The following is a 20,310-nucleotide window of genomic DNA, read 5'->3' on the forward strand; positions in this document are numbered from 1 at the left end:
TCCTACACAAAGGCTGTAATAAGATCCTAGAAAGCATTTTCTAATGGATAACTCTGAACTTCAGCCAGGAATATAAATCTGAGATATTTAAATTATCCTAGCTGATATCTGTGGGGATTCACATTTACTACTGGACATCTTATATCCCTTGCAATTAAAAAAAAGGTTTGAAAATCCTGTGGCCTTCTTTCTGATGCTCTGCATCCTCTTACTGAAGGTAAGTTTTGTGCACATTGTGGCTTAACAGCATATTATTTATCTTTTACTTTTCTGACTGGCACAAACTCGCTTTTTTCCCGTGCTGCATTTCTTTCAACCTGAGTCACTTTATTTGATGTGGCATATCTGCTTGTTAAAGGTCTGTGACACACAGGTAGCACACTCCTTGTTTTGAGCACTGCTATGAGTCAGAAACTCTTTCATTTCAACCTGATTTTGCCATATAGGCAGCTGCATAGGTCTAGGCAGGTATTTTAGCTCCCTACCTTGTTTTAGTACCAGCCAGTGCTAAAACAACCCAGCAGACAACATTGTCTTCCTTGCTTTCAGTGAAAGTCCAAAATTAATACCCGCAGTGAATTGCACCCAGCTAAATGCACTTAGCTACAATTACTCTTTCAGGTTTTCAGTGTGTATTTACAAACAGCATCTTGGAAATAGGCTACCAGATCTTCAGCTGGTGTAACTGTGCGGCTCCACAGATGGCCAGGAGAACTGTTCACGAAGGCATTATGTTATCGAACTGTATTATGTTATCGGGTTCTGTAAATCCTATTTGACAAGATCTGCTATAAAACCAGTTTCTGCACCCCTGAGCTTTATTGCAAAACACCTGCATTTATACTTCTTTCTTCTGCTGAGGGCAAAATATTTTAGAAGCTGAATCTCTTAATGGAATTGATGTATCAAGAAGAGCAGGTGGATTTCTTGGAAAAAAAATTTAAGAAGCAAACAAAGGGAAGGGAAGCAAAGGAAGGAAAGTATAGCTTCACTAAAAAAGCTTTTCTGTACTAGAATACTAAGGAGATACTATGACAAATCAAACACAGGAAGATTAGGAGTTACACAAACTGAAGGCAAAGAGAATTAGAAGTAAAAGTAGCAGAGCAGGAATACAATCTCAAAGGTCAATTGATAAAATACGTAGCAAGCGCTGAACCAACACGAATCAATACTGCTCAGTATGAACTGAATCACAGCCTAATAACCACATCACGTCCACTTCATGGCACTATCTATCACAGCACAGCAGGAGGCATTGTCCAGTCCACTTTCTACACACTCACATGGACTGGCCTGGCCAAATGGTCCGGAGGAGTAAGGTGGGATGTATTCCACCCTTGGTGCTCTGCCCTAGAACTGAAAAGTGCCTAAGAAATGCAACACTGCAGATCTACACTCCCCGAAGCAAGATGGGACTAGGAAGAGCAAAGGAGGCTTAGTGGCTGAGTGCAATGCCTGCCACATCTTCCAGATGGGAGGCCGTCCACAGAAGCGAGCATCCTGGTGCAGTTCCCTCCTGTGCATAGGTGTGCACCCTTCTCATCAGCCCAGGAGGAGCAAAGGAGGCTTAGGTTCCTCTGTCCCTGCCCTCTGAGTCAATCCCAGGGTTCCTCTGCAGGCTCCATCTCCTGGTCAACACGCAGGGCAGCAGGGAGATCCCTATGTCCAGTAAGATTTGGTCACAGTGAATCCATCCCCAGGTCAGCTCTGGAGTAAAAACTGCCTTCTCCATAAAGGAGGATGAACTCACATAGAAAATAAGTAGAGATTGGATTGAGAAGAGGGCCAATATCTAATGGTGAGATCAAAGTCAAGTCTAGCCCATTTTTACACCATGTTATGGAAAAATCTTGGCCCCTTTCAAATTAGTAAAAGTCTCCAAAGTGCTTAGAAAGGCCTGAGAATACGTGATTAGTCTTGATCTAATGCTTATGATGTTTGACCTGCTTCTTTCCCAAAATGCAGGTGGATCTCATTCAAAATTTTATAAGCAGATATAATCAGCAGTATAGGCTCCATGAAGATACTGCACATTTGCTTGAATATGACAGCACATTTGGGGTAGATTGCAGTTACTGCTGTGTGCCCAAAAGGGAGTGCTGAAAGAAAAAGACTTTTTAAATCTGCTCTTTCTCCAGTTACCCTTATTCCAGAGAAGTACTGGATGTTTAATTGTTTCTTATCTATACAAAGCCGCAGAAAATCACCTCTTCATCCTAAACCCTGCCCTGAGCCTGGAGGCTCCTTAGGCTAGTGCCATCCCAGCATGCCGGTGCCTGCTGCTGGCGGGAGGGCCAGGACTGGCACTGCAGCTGCTGCCGCTCGCTGCCCTGCCCGAGCGGAGCCTGAGGCAGCGCAGCCAGGCAAGGCACGGGGCGCCTGGCACGGATCCGGAGCGAGCCTCGCGCTCCAACACCTGTGGATCCGCTGGAGATGACTGCAGCCCCTCGGGCAGCTCGCCTGCCAATGCAACACACACAGATGCTATCGAAGCAGTATCCCTGGGAAAGACTGGGAACTAGTTTCCTTGGCTTTCTCCACACCTTTTTCCTGTCTTTCAGCTGGTCCCGTGCCTGGGACAACACCTTTTCTTAAAGCATGTGTTCTCCTCTTGCTTGTTTTGATTTTACATTTTGAACAGGTTAATCATCCCTGTCTGACAGATACACCAAATTCAAGATTCTAAGAAGTCTTCAGGTTAACTCCTTTTCTAAGAAAATTAAATTTATATAACAAATCCACAGCGGGATGAACAAGCCTCACATTTCAAAACATTTCATTTCACCAAAAATGTCTTTCACAATCTTAACTGGTTGAAGTAAGACCAACCAGCAAAGCAGGCTTACAGCATTCCTGGACTGTTCTAGTCCTTCTTCATAACATAACTAAACTTTCAAGAAAAATTCTCTACCTTAGTTTTTCTCTTCCATTTCAAGTAGCAATGGTGCTATATAACTTAGAGGACACATTTTAAGATTACCATGCATTGCTTATATATTATATATGTTAATATTATATATACTCATACAACACTTATACCAGGATCTCACAAATATAAGGAAATAAATCTTACCGCATATGTTTACAGAGCTGTTAGCAAGACTTTGGAGTCTAATTAACTGAAAGTTCTCCCCAAATGAGAAAATTAAAAATCACAGGGAGAATGAGAAGTGGCACAGGAGTGGAATTGTCTCAGGAAATTAATCAAAATATGCATAACCAATTATTTGACAGATATTACTTCTTCTAATTATAGCCAGATATCGCAGCTGACAGAGAAGGTAAGGTAGCTTTTTACATAACAGCAGAGCACAGGACATCTGTCACCAAAATCTATTCCACAACTAATTCTCTTAGTATCTCACTTAAGGCAGTCTCTGATCAAAATCACAGATAAATAATTCTGTATATTTCCTATTCTGTGGCTTTGTAAGCAAATGAAGTCGACAAGCTGCTAAGTCTGGAAAATACTGCCCTGTGTGCTCAGCTACCTGCCCCCATTCATGGAGAAATCCAGCTGAGATTGGTGTCTTGACCCATGCCCAGCTTGTGCTTGCAATATGCTTTTGTGCCCACGTCATCCCATGCCATTTGAAAACACAAAACAACTTTGCTGAGTTTCTAACATCCATTATTTAATCATTCCATGTGCTGTTAATCTTTGGGGCTGAGGATGGCTTTGTTTTGTTTCAGAGTCATCAAACTAAACTCAGTCCACTGGGGTTACTTCATCACCAGCAATGCTGGCAAGATTTTTATGCTGCTCCAAATACAGACAATGTACAGTTCAAACACACACGTATCTGTGTTCACATATGCTCACACACACTTAAAGGTGTGTGTATCTAAACTTATGGGTACACACACACACGGAAACAAACACAGTTTCATCATGTTTTCCTTTAAAAATAATTTTAGCCAGTGGCATTGCAAAATCTGTCTGGCCTATAACCAGGAGCTTGCACCTGCACAAATCCCAGTTGCAGAACCCATCCTGTAACTGTTAAGCAATTTGCCTGTTAAACACCACTGGCAAGAGTCTGGCAGATCTTATGCTCAAAAAAAACCAGTATTTGTTTGGCTCATATGTTACTAAGACACTGCACTATTCCTCAGACCATCTAGAAAGCTGCTGTTGTCATTCTGACAAGAGGTTTTGCTTTCCCCTTTAAATTAATGAAACGTTCCCTTACATGCAAGGAGCACAGCCCAGAAGAACCAAATCCTTCCTAAAATTATGTTTTTATCCTGGACATTCTTCTTATATCTGGAGACACAGGAAGGAGCAGGGCTCATCGTTCCCTGCTCCCACTCCTACTCTTTTAGAGAGGAGCTGGCTCTGGAAGAGGAGGTTCAGGCTTTTTCCCTTGGAGAAAAAAATTACTTTCTATTTCTCCTCACTTCAGTCTCTTGCCAGACTTTTTAGTTAGTCTTTCACTAATGTTGGCATATCCCTCCTGGTCAATGCAGCTGGCATGGGCAAGAGCAGTGAAAATGCACTGCAGCCCAGGCTTCAATACATGACAGCAACCAGACTAAACATGTCCCACAGACTTTGGGTTCTCATGGCTCTCTGAAAACCACATTGCTCTATCTGCCCTGTTAGCACATGCTACTTATTGGTGGGGTGCAGAAAAACATCAAAAATCACTGGCAAAGACATGATTTGCGTAAGCACTCTAACAGGACTGCAAATAAAGGCTCTCAAGGAGGTCAGGGAAATGCTGGCAGAAGAGGTATAGAGGTGAGAGCTGAGAAACATTTTCCATTCATTTGATTCTCCAGTTTTCAAGAAAGCAGAATTACTGATTTAGAAAAACACAAAAGTTGCACCAAAAATGCTCAACTGGATAACCGGTTATTCCACAAATGTCCAAGGCACTAAATTTTGGCTGCCTGCTCAACTCAAAAACAGTCAACAAAAATTAGTCATGTTCTCCATTTCCTTGAGCTTCCCTTTCTTGATTCCTCCCTTTTCTTTTTGGGTAGAACAGAGAAAGATCAAAAATAAGCAAGTGCGCTGACCTCTGTTGAAAATTTTTCTGTTTCCTGGTGACAAGTGCAAAATCACTTCTCATAAAATAGCAACCTCTCTGTCTAGAAGCACATCTGCTAACCTGAAACATCTGTCCTCTGCAGCCAGTGCAGGGCAATAGGTTGACAGATTAACCCTCCAGTGGTGCCAGACTCAGATACATGCCCCAGACAAGATAAAACAGATTTTGAAGATGTCTCTCTCTCTCCCAAAGTTAACTGTAGGAGGATCCTGGAAAACTTTGGTTCATGTACATTTATAAGAGCAGTAATATATGAAAGACTGGCAGTGAAAGACCTGAAGTCAGGTGAGAGGGGTCCTGCCTTTAATATCTTGTGGCCAGCAGAAAGCACATAGAAAGGCAAGTCAGGTCTGGAGTGCTGATTGCTATAGAAACCATAGTACCATTTCTGTGTCTTTCTTTCTTTGTCTTAATTTTTTTATCTCCTGTAAGTTTGGGATAAGTAAAAATCTGGACTACCAGTCCTTTCCTTTGTGATTTTTTTTTTTTAACAGAACAAATTTTAAGGCCATTCTTTGACTTTCTTTACAATTTCTCCCCACATACACACCAGATGAAAAGCTTTCTAACCATGCCATTAATCTGCAGGTGCTTTAGTGTGGACTTGATGTGCAGGTTTAACAAACTACTGAAGATCAGTGCTTGAAAAATGAGGACCATTATTATTCCATGCCTTGCAGATTATGAACTGATAGCTGTAGCCTCCATCCTTTGCTTGTGCTTCATAACTTGGAAATCTCTGCACATTCAGAGAAGCATTCAGTTAAAAAGGAAATGGATTTCTCTGTCTAATTAGACTAAGTGCTCTCTCCTAGCCTTTGTCCTTGTCTTTCTGGGATCTCATTTACGGTGCTATTTAAAAGGAGCCACATCTGTTACAAAGAGCTGTCTGTCAACTAAACATCCCATATCAGACACAATTTTCTCTCACCTTTTACTTATACTTTTCAATAACAAGATGATAGATACAGATTTTAGTCAGCAGTTTTTTTAAAATTGCTTTAAGTTTGCTCTCCTCCCTATCTTCTTTCAGCTCGCAATATGGTCCTGATTTAGAGACATCATGATCACTGAATTGAAAACCTGGATTAGTTTGGCCTCAAAGTTTGCTTTTATTTAGACCACTAAAACAAAAATCATCTTGGTCTTTGCATGTTTTAATTGAGAATACTGTTAATCGCTCAGTAGCAATAGACATATGCCTCACTGTAAATTTTACATTCACCCCTAGCAGCTGCAGCTGGTGTTGATTTAGTGTTACCCTGATAACCCTGCTGGGTGGTTTTTCACTTGATTTATATTCCCTGTGAAGGGTGGAGGTAACATTTTTGAGAGTGTGAAAACAAAGTGACCTTACAGCTAAACTCTCCTTCCTACAAGCAGCAAAGGAGTGGTTTTTACCATCTGACCTTTAAAACTGAAATTACAAGGGTCATCCTGAGCAACTCTGCTGCAATGGGCTTTGTTTTAATCTACCAACCACAAACATTCAGGGTCAGCCCTGAATGTTTGTTCATTACTTTGATTGTCCTCCACTGGTGTTTTTTGCACATGCACACGGGAAAGCAAACACAGCCCAGGGGAAGGAGGGATCCCCTGCATGGCCAGCTGGCTGCAGGCGTGGAAGTGCTATGGGTGCACAAACACACACAGCACCATGCTAAAGGCTGCTGTGCCATCTCCAAGCCACTCAACCACGTTTTCCAGCCCAGTGCTGGGCAGAGAAGTTAACCTGGGTCCTGCAGCCTCATCAAGGCTTAGCTCAGGGCAGCAATCACGCTGCTCAGGCAGGGGCTGCCACAAGGACTCGGCTGCATTTTTCAGGCTGCGTGTTCTCTCCACAGCAGCTCACTGTGCTGCTTTTGTAAGACAGCTCTTTCTCGTGGCTCTCTTGTGCATTTAAGCTATGAATTCTTAGTATTTGTTGGGCCTGGCTCATCAGTGATCTGCTTTCACTAGGCCTTCAGAGTCTCTGTCATGACACAAATAATGATTAATAGTAACAATAAAATCCTTTGTCTGAAATACCTGTGTATCATTTGTAATGGATAGCTGGTCAATACTTTACTCTGAAAGTTTAGCATCCTCCAGGGGAAAGAACAATTTACTTTTATTTAATACATTTCCTATAAGTGGGTCATCAGTTACTTGCTGCTCTCTCATGTACAAATTCTTGTGGATCTGAAGTCTAAGTTTTAGCCTAACATTTCATTCTCAGCTGAAAAGCAGACATTGCCCTTCCTCCATAAGTCGTATATTGAAAGCCAATCTTAACATTCCATGTGGCAACCGTGAGAAGAGCGAGCAGAAGCACAGCTCAGCCTTTACAAAGAGCAAGGTGTGCCTCTGCCTGAGTGAAACAGCTGACAATAGGTGGGACCAGCACGCAGGGTTGCTAACTGCTTCTTTATGTCATTTTCCACCATTTCCCTTTTAGGCAACAGAGCTCCGTTGGCACCAACTGCTGCTAAACATCTAATATTTTGAAAGATTTGGCCTTTTTGACTGCAGTAGGATTTAAATTAAATTTTGACACATCATCTTAGCATATCCCTTAATACCTCTAGCTCTGGCTTACACCACGAGGAGGGTATGATAGATGCAGCCTTTATCTGATCTGAGCCAGCCACAAAGCAGGCAGTCTTTGAGGCATTTTATCTTACAATACAGATACCTTCTCTTGGATTGTATTTTGTCTTTGCCAAGTTTAGTGTGAAGCACAGCGTACAGCCAGAGGGAACAAAATCTATGTTTTTAAACCATGTTCCTTAATGAGCCTGCCCCAAATTAAAACAGCCTCTGTTACAACTTCAAAAACCTTCCCACTTCTCAGAGATACACTCACTGCATATATCTCAGAAGCAAAGTTCATGCCAAAGGGCTTTTTTATACTTTTTTTTCTAGCTCAGCTGCCAAATGCTGCATTAACTCAGTAGCTGAAATGCTGACTCATCAGACCGTACTCATCAGAAATGCCTGTGTGTTCTCAAATAGAGATTGCTTTCTTTTCTCAGAGTTTAGATTCCTCTTCTGTGACAAGTTTCAAGCTTTATGGCCTCAAAAGATATGTTCTTCTTACTTGATTCTGAATTGCCACCATAGATTTAGACCTATTGGCTACCCTTTCAAATCCTCTTATGTCTGGATCGGCATGATATTATTAGTACTATTATTATTGTTGTTGTTGTTGTTGATGATGTTTCATATTTTTATTGTTGAATTAATTATTTGCTCTGTTTTTTCTTTTTTACAAAATACCCTCATTTGAAAGCTAGACCACAGGTGTTGCTATGTGTCCATCTTACACAGGATGTTTTTTTCCAGGGACCCTAGCTCAGCAGGCACACATTCTTTAATTAAACTGATTTACGGTGCCCTCCGCTCCCTATATTTTCAGATTTCACTGAAATCACAGGATTTCAGCAGGAAGTTGGAATTAAAGACAAAATTAACACAAGAGCAGAAATAATGAGAGAATGGCCAGTGATCCTGAAACTGGAGGGAACAATATTGTCTGGGTAGTTCAAGGCAAAATTAATTGCTGGGCAGAGACAGATGATGTGCCCCAAAGTGTGTCTAGTGGGGGGCAAAATCACCTTGCTCAATAAATGTAAGAGACCTGACTATTCATTTTCTCACACACATTTGGTAAATGCAGTTTAGAAAGAAAATTACCACTTTTTAACCTCAAAAATGCTATAAAATTTACAACCTGACTTATGAATCTTAAGGGTATGAGTCTGGCAGAATCTTTTCAGGTTACCTCTCTGATAAGTGAATCCAGAACAGTTTAGATTAAATTCACTGCTGGGCAGACAATATATAGGGCACAGAATACAAAAAATTTCATTAACATGAAAAAAAACCCACATCTGATTCACACAAATCTGGTGATGAAGAGATTCCAGCAAAATTTTATTTTTATATTCAAAGATACTTGGGTTTGGCCTGAATCTGTTCAAATCCAGCTCCTGTTGCTATTTACAATGTTATCAAGTGATAGTGGTTTTTAAAACATTGTAATTCCCCTTACACTGGTATTTTATGGGCTGAAGTCCCATGATCCCTCATGCAGCTGTCAAAACCTCCAACTTTCCCAGGACAACCGTTTCAGTTTATCTAAGTGCTGTCAGTGCCAAAATCTGGGGCATTCTGGAAATCTGATGGTAGCATAAAATAAACTGAAGCTGAGTGTCAGAAAAAAGGGAACAGGGAATGTATTACTCACTGACTGAGTTCATAAGAGAATGAATTATATAATAAAAAAACCTTCCTTGAAAAGAACAGGCCACCACCAGAATTTCTAGTTTTACTGCACAACTCAGTACTGAAGGGCTACAAAAAGTAGGCACTTCACCTCAGAACTGAGGGCTGGCTTCACACCACTGTGCAAACACAGCTTTTGCCACGGAACAGGCATGTTCTTTTATGGCTTAATAAACATGGCAGTCATCCAGTCACATCCCATGCATGCCAAACCTTTACTTTCCACACTCAGCCCTCACTGTCAAAGACTTTTTTTCTCTGATGAGACCCCACTTGCAGTGCTGCATTCAGCCCTGGGGTCCCCAGCACACGAAGGACATGGACTTCATGGAGAAGATACCAAAATCTGACCCTAAAGGACCCAGGCAAGACAAGCAAAAAATCAGGTCCAGGTAAGATAAGAAAAGCAAGACAAAGGTCATAACAAAAGTTTACAGAAGCCTTTCTGTAAACTATACAAGACTTTCCTCCTTGTATGTTTGCTTGCAATTTGGTTGAGAAGAACCTGGTCCACCCCAGTAGCAGAGGGGCACTTTGGAGGTCAGGGCTGGAAGGTAGTGATGGGATCAGCCAAAAGGCCACATATTATACGGCTTTTCCACTGCATCTTTTAGATTTGCTGTCCTGCTGGGCTGCACAGTTTTTCTGATGCAAAATGTAGCATCCAAAGAAAGCACGCTGATCAGTCTTAAGGTAAATGCAGGGTTACAGACTGAGTTTTCAAAGTTTCCTTTCAATTTATTGTAAAAAAAAATTAAATTGGTGCCACCAAATTTAATGACAAGGCTACCCTGCTGAGTTTGGAGCCCAGAAAGCTATTGTCTCCCTGGTCTATGTATCCTAGACTGTGCTAATGTTTCCTATAATGCAGCTAATAACCAACCATCAGCAATAAATGCCTTGTCATCTCATTGTTGCACACAGCAATAGCTGGAGCAGTGATACTGACAAATGAACCTGTGTAATCACTTCAGATTTCTTTGTTACATTTCACAGTGTGAAGACTGCTTCTGCTCAGCACGTCACAAAAAAACAAACAAGAGCTATAGCTGTCTCTTCCATCAATCTCAGCTTATTTTTGTCAGTCCTCTGCCTGTACAACCACAACCCCACCACTGCTTGACAGTGAATGGGAGAGCTGAGGGTTTGCGGAAGGGAAGATGGATGGTGGTCAGAGTGAGACGGATGGACCTCTGCACTCTCTCCTCTCCTCTGCAAACATTTTTTGCCTTGAGAGAGCAAGCAGGCAGGGGGAAACTGGACTTTTTTTCTACTTTCCCAGGCTGCTTCATATGGAAAAAGAGAAAAGTGGGAAGGGGGGTACTCTCATTAAAATCCAGTCGATTCTGCCATTTTCTCTTTTACCTTTTCAATCTTTTTATAGTTTCAAATCATTAACTATCAGCGTGAAGCTCAAAGGTAGCAGTAGCCATCTATGAAACAGTGACACATTTGACAATAATGCTTTTGAAGAGCTTGTCACATCCTCTTCCCAAATCAGTCTCATTAATGCTCAGACTGTCTTCTCTTTTCTCCCTGCTTCTTTTCTCCTGATTTCTCTCTAATTAGCTTGTTTTTTTATGCTCCCTCGTTCCACAGTTTGAGCTTAAAAAAAAAAAAGAAAAAAGAAAAAAAATAAAGGAGGTGGATGTCATTTCCATGAACCCCAAGGCCAAGTTAATCAGCAGAATTAATGACTCTATTACCCATTAGACTTGGGGCTATGGTGCTTGTATGGCAGCACCCAGTGTTCTCCAATCCCACGCTTCTTCACTTTGCTCTCACAAATGTAAACTTTTGCTGCCTCCTGCAAGCACACTCCCTGATCCAGTCAGCCCACCACGCTCCCCTTTAGTCACAGCAGCTGCCATGACCCCAAAGGCATCCTGGGCACGCCACTGCTGCCCTCCATTACCTCTGCAACAAGGAAGGGAGCAAAACCTACCATCTGAAAAAAAAAAGGAGATAGGAAAAAGTGAGGTGGTATTACTTTTTCTTCTCCCTTTGTCACATTTATCTCCCCAGCACCATGCCCAAGATGTGTCAGTCCCACTCCATGCAGATGTTTTCGGCTCCTGACTTGGAAAAGTGGCTGGCAGATCTCAGTGCTTCAAATCCAGGGTGAGGCATAAGGCTCTGCAAAATAGGATGCCTGCAGGACTTATCTCCTCCAAAGGGCTTTATATCTTCACAACCCACCCATGGAATGGGCAAATCATCACTTGCCTTTCTGTGGAACAGAAACAGGAGCAGAAAGACAGCCTTCAGTGCCAGGAACAACCAAAGGGTAGAACTATTGAACCCAGATGTGCGCTCATGATGTCTGTGCCACTGGAGGATGACCATGAGGATGGATGGCAGGGAAGAGCTTGCCCAGGCCAGGAGTTCCTCTGTACAGTGAATTCCCTAAAAGCGATTTGCAGGGTTTATTTTGAGAATCCTGCCACAGTACAGAGGGCCTGAGCTGCCCTTGTCCTGCCATGCTGAAAGCTGCCAGTCCTGGCTCCTCCATCACTGGGAGCATCAGAGCAGAGGCATTTGAGACCCCTCAGCATGGGAAGTGGTGTTGCATTTGAACCTGCTTTTTTGTAACACCAGAGTGGCACCACTGTGCAGATAACACCAGGTCTCAAACTGGGTCACCAGGACAGTTGGCTCTGTCTGCTGTTCCTCACTTTTAGGAATACCTTCACCTGGGATAAAGGAATTATATTGCTTGCATCACTGGAGAGAGAGTATGCTCAGGCCCTGAGCTGATGGAGAGTTGCTCTTTTTGTCTCACTGAGCTTTGCATGGAAACTTTGGGTAATTTTTTCTTCTATTGATCCAATTGCCTGATCCACAGTTTTAACAAAATTGCATTGCTATATAGTCAAAATACAGACAGCCCTGCTTCTCCATACTTAGCTACCTCTACTCAGGAAACATTGATTAAGAAAAGGATATGATAAGAGAGGGCTTTCCTCAGCTTGAAGGATAAGAGGGGCTGAAATTGTCTTTCTGAGAGGATAACCTTATTTTCACACTTGTAACAAAAAAAAAGCATGATCCCTAGGAATGATTTGCACACCTGATCTAGTCTGTAGCCATGCAGCCTTAAAAATCAGTGGCAGCTCTATCTTGATCTCGGTAGGAGCGGACTGACTTCTGGCAGGCATCTTGTGCCGAAGCAGCACAGCAGGGCATTATCCACTGGACTCGAACCTCCCAGGAGGCACAGCAGCCATCACAGAAATGTCTGTGAAGGTGCTGCTGGAAACTCCTGAATCCTTTTAGCCTGGGTGATCCATATACTTTAAAGTGAACAGAAAATTGAGCTTCCCCTCACACTGTTTGTGCATTGAAGCCATTTTGCCGATAAAAACGCAGCCTCTGCACTGAGGTCAAGAGCCTCTCCCCACAGGAAAGTGCAGGATAACAAACCCAAGCCATATGAGGTACAAGCTGCTTGCATGGCAACCAGTGGGATACTTTCAACTACCAGAAATAGAAATAAAAGGCAAAAGGCAAGTACTACATGGCGATGCATCTGAGAGCATCTAGGAAAGAGAGATACCTCTTCATATGTGCACCCCATTAACTCACTACACAGATTTTAAGTCTCACACACACACAAATCTTGATGTAGCACAGATGCAAAACAAGGACAGACAAGGATGAAACTGCCCTTGTCCTTCTTTGCAGACCACAGCATTTAAATGAAGGGGACAAAAATAGGACAAAGCCTCAAAGTGGCCATGTGTGGTTTCCTGCTCCTCCAGGGAAAAAAAGGCTGGGATCAAAACCTCTTCCAACTCTTCTGCCTGCCATGGACAAGTTCAGCCTCTTCCCAGGGTTTTTATGTGATAGCTTCATTATGATCACCCTGGTGACCATATTGACCAGTGTTGGTTTCCAGCTCTGTCCCTGACCATTTCTCTCTCTGGGTACTCAGCAGTGCTGATTTGGGTGCCGCCCCAGCACCACATCCTCTTCCACTCAAGTATGAGGGCTAATGCTGCAGCAGCTTGCATGCTTGCACAAGCTGCTTGCACAAGTGCTGAGCAAAAGCCACGCTGAGCCCCAACATGCCAGCTCCCTTCCACAGGTTGTAGCCAGGTGGAGGGCAGTCTCATCTCCCAAGTGCCAGCAACAAGACAAGAGGAAATGGCCTCAAAGTTGCTCCAGGAGAGGTTCAGATTGAATATTAGGGGGAAAAAATTCTCAGAAAGAGTTGTCAAGCACTGGGACAGGCTGTCCAGATAGATGATTGAGTCACCATCCCTTGAGGTCTTTAAAATACATGTATTTGTGGCCTTGAGGGACATGGTTTAGTGATGGACTTGGCAGTGTTAGGTTAATGGTTGGACTTGACGGTCTTAGAAGTCTTTTTCAACCTAAGCAATTCTGTGAAAAATTTCTCTACATGAACTTCATGGTGCAGCAGAAAAAGTTGGCCTTAAATTTCCCTGTGAAACAGGGTGAAAAGTTACCTTGGCGGTTACTGAGGCAGAATAATAATCAGTGAAAAAAACAGGATAAAATCCATGAGTAAAAACTGAGAAATAGCCTAGCCAGTGATTAGCATTAGCACTTATCCCACAAGGAGCCATTATTTTGCCACCATATCTTTTCACGCGCTGTTGTTTCAGATTCACTGGACCAATGTGACTGAGCAATTGCTCCCCTCACCCAAAACTAAACTGACCTGAGAGAACATCTTTGATTTTACTGCCTGGCCTTAAATGCCTGCTCAAAAATCAGTGCTTTTTAACATATAGGTTTAATATGCACTTTTCCAAAGTGCTTTCAACAGTAAATATAGCAGGCCAGGGATAAATTTGGCCCAGTGTGTTTAACCACATGCAACAGAGCTAAAACACAGGAGACATCCTTGAGTTCCAACTCATCTGCCCCCCAAAATCCATAATAATAATATTTTTATTTTAGTACTTTTACCTGGAGGCCTCTAGGTACTTTAAAAAAATGTATAGAGTAGTAAAAGCAATTTAGTCCCCAATAGTTGCAGATTTTAATTCATGGTATATTATTATTCCTCTGCACACATATTGCTTTAGTCATCTACATTTTAATGCCCTTTCTTTTTACTGTAAAACTGAATTCTTAACTATATTTATGGACTGCTGTATTTTCCCTGTACACCTATGCACCTTATTATTTATTCATAATCTCCCATTTCCTTTTCAACTATTGTTTGCAATATATTTTTAAAATCAATAGTAAAGCTTGAACTCCAGGTTTTGACTTTTTAATCTAGAGACTGCACAGGGCTAAGCAATGCTTTGTTTACACAAAAGAGTGAAGACAGGATTTGGCCCAAGAATACATCACTCTAGGTAGGAGGGAAACCATTAACATTCACCCTGCATCCTGCATCTCTGGCACACAAACAATGGGCAGACACAGGTATCAGCTGACTCCACATTCGTTGTGAGGAGGATTCACTTTGCTAGCACAGACACCTCATTAATGATCAAAATTCCTTGTAGCAGCAGGTTAGCCAAGGCCTTGCCAGCATGCTTCAGCATTTCTCAAAGCGCTTTCCTGGAAGCAAAGATGCTCTTAGCAAGTCCTTTCCTACACCATTGTCCCCTCTGACAGCACCCACACAGGTAGGTCTGCATGCAGTCATTCAATACAGGAGTGCTGTGGCACCAATTATCTGCTTTGTAATCAACAGCATGGGATGTTTAAAAACATTGCACTGCTCAGACTGGTGTTTTTCCATATCTTGTTCCCTTGAAGGGCTTTGTCAGAGAGGAAAACTGAGTACAGTTAATCTGAATTAACTGCTAAAATGGATTAGTTAAAAACGCATTAAATCTCTGTGTACATATTCTCCTTCAGAATTAACTTGGCCTTTATGAGACTTATCTTACTTTACCTTAATTCTGAACAAGGACATCTACATAGGGATTTAATGGAATTTAATCAGTCCACTTTAAATTCAGATCATCTAGCTAGCTTGGGTTTCTTTCTTTTTTTCCACATGCCTCTGTAGGCTAACTTATGACTCAACATATCTGAGGAATGGCTGACGGAGAGTAAGAATCTGTACAGCATTGCACCCATCTTCCTGGAGACCTGGTGTTTGCTTCCTATTTTCACATACCTGTGTGCACTCAAAAAGTCTGACCAAGCATTCACATACCCCTGCAGTTTTCAAAGAAACTTGCTTCTGAAAACATCCTGGATCCTCTCCATCATAACCACACAAAGACACCCAGCAAGGGCACTCAGGAAGTCAAGGTGGTTCTACCAGGGGTGACACAAGAGCCTCCTCCACACAAAATTGAGATGTCAGGATGGAAGGGGGCACCTCTAGCATTTTTTGTTAATTGCCTCCTAGGGACCAAGTCATGAAGAGACACAAACACTATTTTCTTAGAGCAACCTTTATTCATCAAGCTTTTATTTCCAAGGGGACGTGACACAGAGGTTTTGTTATCTAGCAGCTATTCCAGCAAACCAAAGACAGGTGTCTCCCTGGAGTTACAGGAGACCAGTTCAACCCACTTGATTGGTTTTGGTGATGCTGAAATGCAGTTCATTTAAGCTGTTCAAGAGGAACTACCATGTTTCTCTGACTTTTCTGTTCCAGAAGGGAGGAGAAATGAGCTGTGAATGCAAAACCTCGCCTTATAGCTTTCTCTCTTTCCCCATATATTCATACCAATATATCTAAGCTGCCTTCTTCTTTATTCAGTATATTTCTCTTAAGAAATCACATATTCCACTGTTCATCTCCTAAGGGCAGCCAGAATATCACATGAAAGGGAGGTGTCATTTCTCCGCTATTCCTTTGGGTTTCATATCATACTGCAGAAAGGCCCAGACAAGCCCATAACTTGCAGGATTTTGCAAGATCTTCCTGCACACTGTCTTTTCTAAAGACATTTGAAATCAAATTCTAAATATCAGCAGACTTGGTACATATGAGAAAAATATTTTTTTTGTTGGGTTTGAGATGGAGGAAGAGACACAAGTGAGAATCAGGAAGATGCTGCATTGGGTTAGAAACAAGTGAGGTGTAGGCTGTGACACTGCCCTATCACAACCTTGCCACTTAAACTGCATGAGGAAACATGGAATTTTTTACATTGTACATGTCCAGCCACTGCTATCTAAAAAAAATTGGTTTGTCAGGAACACCTGGACACATCTCACCAGAGCTCTCTGTCAAAGGTAGATAAGATTCATAAGCAGATGGGTTTGTTCTGGGTTTCATGCTTGTTCCTAAGGAAGCGGATAAATGTCTTTCCCTCCTCTGTCTCTCCATATAGAGTCAGCCAACAATTCCTCAATGTATTTACAGCATTGCTCTGTCCCTCTGCCTGAATCCATCCTTGTCTCTTTGGCTCTACCATCATTTTGTCATCAAGCTCTGTACACTGGAGGGCAACTTCCATGGATTATCCTTTCTCTGACTTATGTACAGAGCAGTTAGAAAAACCCCATTGCTCTATTTTCAGGTCATCCTTTGTTCTGTTCAAATAATCAAAACATTTGTTACTTCCCCTCTTGAGGCCCACAGACTCCCTCTGCAAGGGGTATTAATCCTTTGCAATGGCATCAGCTCCTCTTCCTTCTAAGCACACTGTAATGTTGATCTCCAGCTTCATGCACCCCACACCTTTTGTATGCACTCCAGCCTCTGGCTTCATCTCCCATCAAGTATCTCCTCCATACTGCCACTGACACCAGCTTTGCTGCCTGCTCTTCAGCTTCTTGTGATGTTTTAATGTGCTGACTAATACAGGTCTTTACACACACACCCTCTCTACACCTGTCCACAAGGTTTATTTATCCACCAGTCATCCTCTTTCTGCTCCTCTCTGCAGGGAAGCCCCACAAAACCAGCCCATCAGCAGTGGTTGGGGCAGCCATCAGCCAGATGAGGCAATGTGCAGTATTTTTATCGCAATTGCTTTCAAAGCTTACAATTACTTTGTTCTTCTTTGCCTTTTCTCCCTTCTCTTAAGCTACACAACTTGTAGCCTAAGAGGAGGGAAGGATATAGCATCAAGCAAGCACTGCTACTCCTGAGTCCCAGTTGCTCCTACTGGAATGCAGACATTAAAAGATAGTGTCTTTGGACACTGGAAACACCCTGAATGTTAAGATAGGCATTGTCTTGTCTCACACACACATACACACACACACACAGGCATTAGGTGCTCACGTAGCAAATAAGTGAGAGGCACTATTGAAGATACAGTTAGCAAATTGCCCTTTTTCTTATATCCTGTTGCAGGAGGAATATCTGTCACTCTCTTAGTGGTTTGCTGCTTGGAGGGTGATTTTAATTAAAATGTAAAATGTCAAACATTAGTAAGAAGGAGGATAACCCTGTGGGGAGTGAGGATGAATCAAATTTATTAGTCACTGAGCAGCAGGCTGGTAGCCCTTCACTTGGAGAAATTTTAAAGGCAGTTAATGCGAAATAAAGAATCAGTCTAATCTCCCCCTATTCAAACTAACCTTCTGAAAAACACTATCACAAGTTTCCACTAATTCCAGAAATTAAAGTTAAATCTGCTATAGAGATCAAAAAAGCCTCATTTTGTGTGTGTAGAAAACACAAAAAGTTAAGTCCCATTTATGAACTGTAAAGGAAAATGTGTCTCTTAGGGGCATTTCTCCCTGTTATAAAGAAATGGCTGTGTTAGCACTGTACACATTGTGCAATAGGATTGTTAGAGCCACTGGCACTTGGTAGCAAGCATGAAAACCAACCCTTGGGACTACTTTTTAGGGAACTTTTTCCAAGAGCAGAATTTGCCTGTCCACAGTGCTCAGGAACAAGGATGGTTATAGAACCCTCAGGAGCAGAGAAGGTCAGGACTGCAGCATGTGCAGGCTCCACCTGTCTTCATAGTGGCCTGATAGTCTCTGCAGTTCTGCTTTACACTGCTGCCGAATCCACTGGATCGTTCTATCGTCCTTATCATCCACAGAAAAATAGCATCTCTGTTATTTTGCAACGTTCCCTTTAGGAAAAAAGATTTCCACTGTACTTTTTACTTTGCTAGTATCAAGCTAACAAACATTCTTCTTTTTTTTTTCAAGTTTCAAATTTAATAGATTCAAAGGAAGAATAGAACATTCTATCTACCCCATAAATAGATTGCCTTGTGGCTTATTCCTCATAAAGGTAGCTGAGAAGCTTATGGGGACTTGCAGAGCCTTTTACCTAACAGAGCAATGCACATAGTGACAAAGTTAATGCTGTCTTGCAAAAGAGGGGCTGTGGGTGGGGGTCTGCAGGTAGATTTTCAGCTCCTCTACAAATGGATGGTGGCATTTGTGTGGGCACCTCTATGCATGGCAGAAGTCACAGATTTTGGTTGGCAATCATGTCCTTGGGCTTATTTCCAGCCCCTGCACACAGTTTAGTCATAGGGCAGGCTACAAGCACTACTCTCTGGTCATTCATGGCCCACATTTGGGCTGTGTCCTCCTTCATGCTAGGGCTAAGCTTCCTTTTGCAAAGGGGGAAATTCCCTTCCTTGAGAAGGCATCAGCTGCTACAGAAGGAATCAAGGCAGCTGTCTCAACAGAGACATTAAATACAGGATAATTTTCGCACCGTTTCATAATGCAATGCCTTTTTTTTTTTTTTTTTAACTTGTGATGGGGTGTAAACTCTTGTGAGCATTTTCAACAGCTTTTAGCTAAGAGTCCTTCAAATTAAACTGTTTGATTCAGCTTGAAATCTAATTCTATATGGCAGAAAAGACAAGCAGCATTTGGGAGGTGGGGGGAGAAAAAAAAGAATAGAGCAATAGTATAGAGCTTACAAATTACAACCAAGTGGAGCTGTCAATAAGATCTTGCTCACCATATTGTCACAGAATTTTCCTTCTGTGTCACGTTGGTCATTACTGTAACACTACATGAGAAATCACTCCATCTGTTAAAAAAGAAAAGAAAAGCAGCTGCTATCCTCCTGCAAAGATAGAATTAACAAACACACAGTAACTGTATTCCTTTAAACTTTTGCAGTCACAATTTTAGTCCCGTTTTATTTGTTCCACACAAGCCACCAAGCAATTCTACTGCTATAGTAATAAGGCCCTCAAAAAATTCATTAACTAACATGAAAGGTGCTACCTTTGGAAACTGTATGACCGTGACAGCTTTAGTTCTTGCACTGATGGTTTAGAGGTCTTTGGATTTTTTCTGGTGGCAGGGAAAGGGATGTTAACATTTTGAGGAGGAGAGCAGTAATCCAGTGATTGCAGGAGACTAGAAGAAATCTTCACAGAGATTCAAGGTTATTTTGCTGACTTAGCTTGGCAGTTGAAACAGGTGAGTCCCATTACATCCAACCACATAAAATAAAAGCATTTGAATGTGTGAAGCGGAAGAGCCTGGAGCAAGAGCAGCAGGCTACCAGCAGAGGCACTCAGGCTCAGGAGGAAGCCTGGGTTAGGATTTTATTACTTGCCATTAACACTAAACAACACATGGAGCCCCTGGGAACATGCTCCTTCAAGATCACAGCTAGGCTGTACATACCAATAAAAGGGCTGGGTGCAATTGCACCTATGTGCCATATTTTTCTGTTCCTAAATTATGTGAGAGGGTAGCCTGTAGCTTCTGCAATTCAGGGAACATTGATCCAAGATCAGGGAAACCCCAAATCAAACACCTAACAGAGACCAAATCCTAACAGCCACATTTCTCCCATGAAGGGTGAGATCACTAAATACAACTTACCAAAAAGAGCCAGTAGCAAAACCCGGTATGATAGCCAGTGCATTTGAACAGCTATTGAAGAGCAAAGGCTGGTATGGGTGTGATCAGGCAGGACTGTACTGGAGACAGCACGTTCCAGGTAGACGAAGCTGCCTGTTAAATAATGTTTCAGGCAAGCTCCAGCCTGCCTGGGGGACAACCCTTCTTCTTCATGTTTGTGTGTGCCTCCTTGCCCTCCCCTCCCTTAAGGCTTGGCTCTAGATTTACACATCACACCAATGTC

The 20,310-nt window shown here is 42.3% G+C and overlaps 1 long non-coding RNA gene across 1 annotated transcript in view; it reads right to left on the minus strand.

The window, feature by feature from the left end:
• The window catches only part of LOC138106786 (uncharacterized), a 22,129-nt gene extending 2,572 nt beyond the window's left edge, over nt 1-19,557 (minus strand). Inside the window, exons 1-2 of the long non-coding RNA XR_011149112.1 lie at nt 19,440-19,557; nt 19,168-19,239 (exon numbers count right to left, since the gene is read on the minus strand). This is a non-coding gene — a long non-coding RNA (uncharacterized lncRNA). The remainder of the gene's footprint in view (nt 1-19,167; nt 19,240-19,439) is intronic.
• Nucleotides 19,558-20,310: the final 753 nt, after the last annotated feature.

The sequence above is a fragment of the Aphelocoma coerulescens genome, chromosome 2, assembly GCF_041296385.1.
Source record: "Aphelocoma coerulescens isolate FSJ_1873_10779 chromosome 2, UR_Acoe_1.0, whole genome shotgun sequence".
Lineage (NCBI taxonomy): Eukaryota > Metazoa > Chordata > Aves > Passeriformes > Corvidae > Aphelocoma > Aphelocoma coerulescens.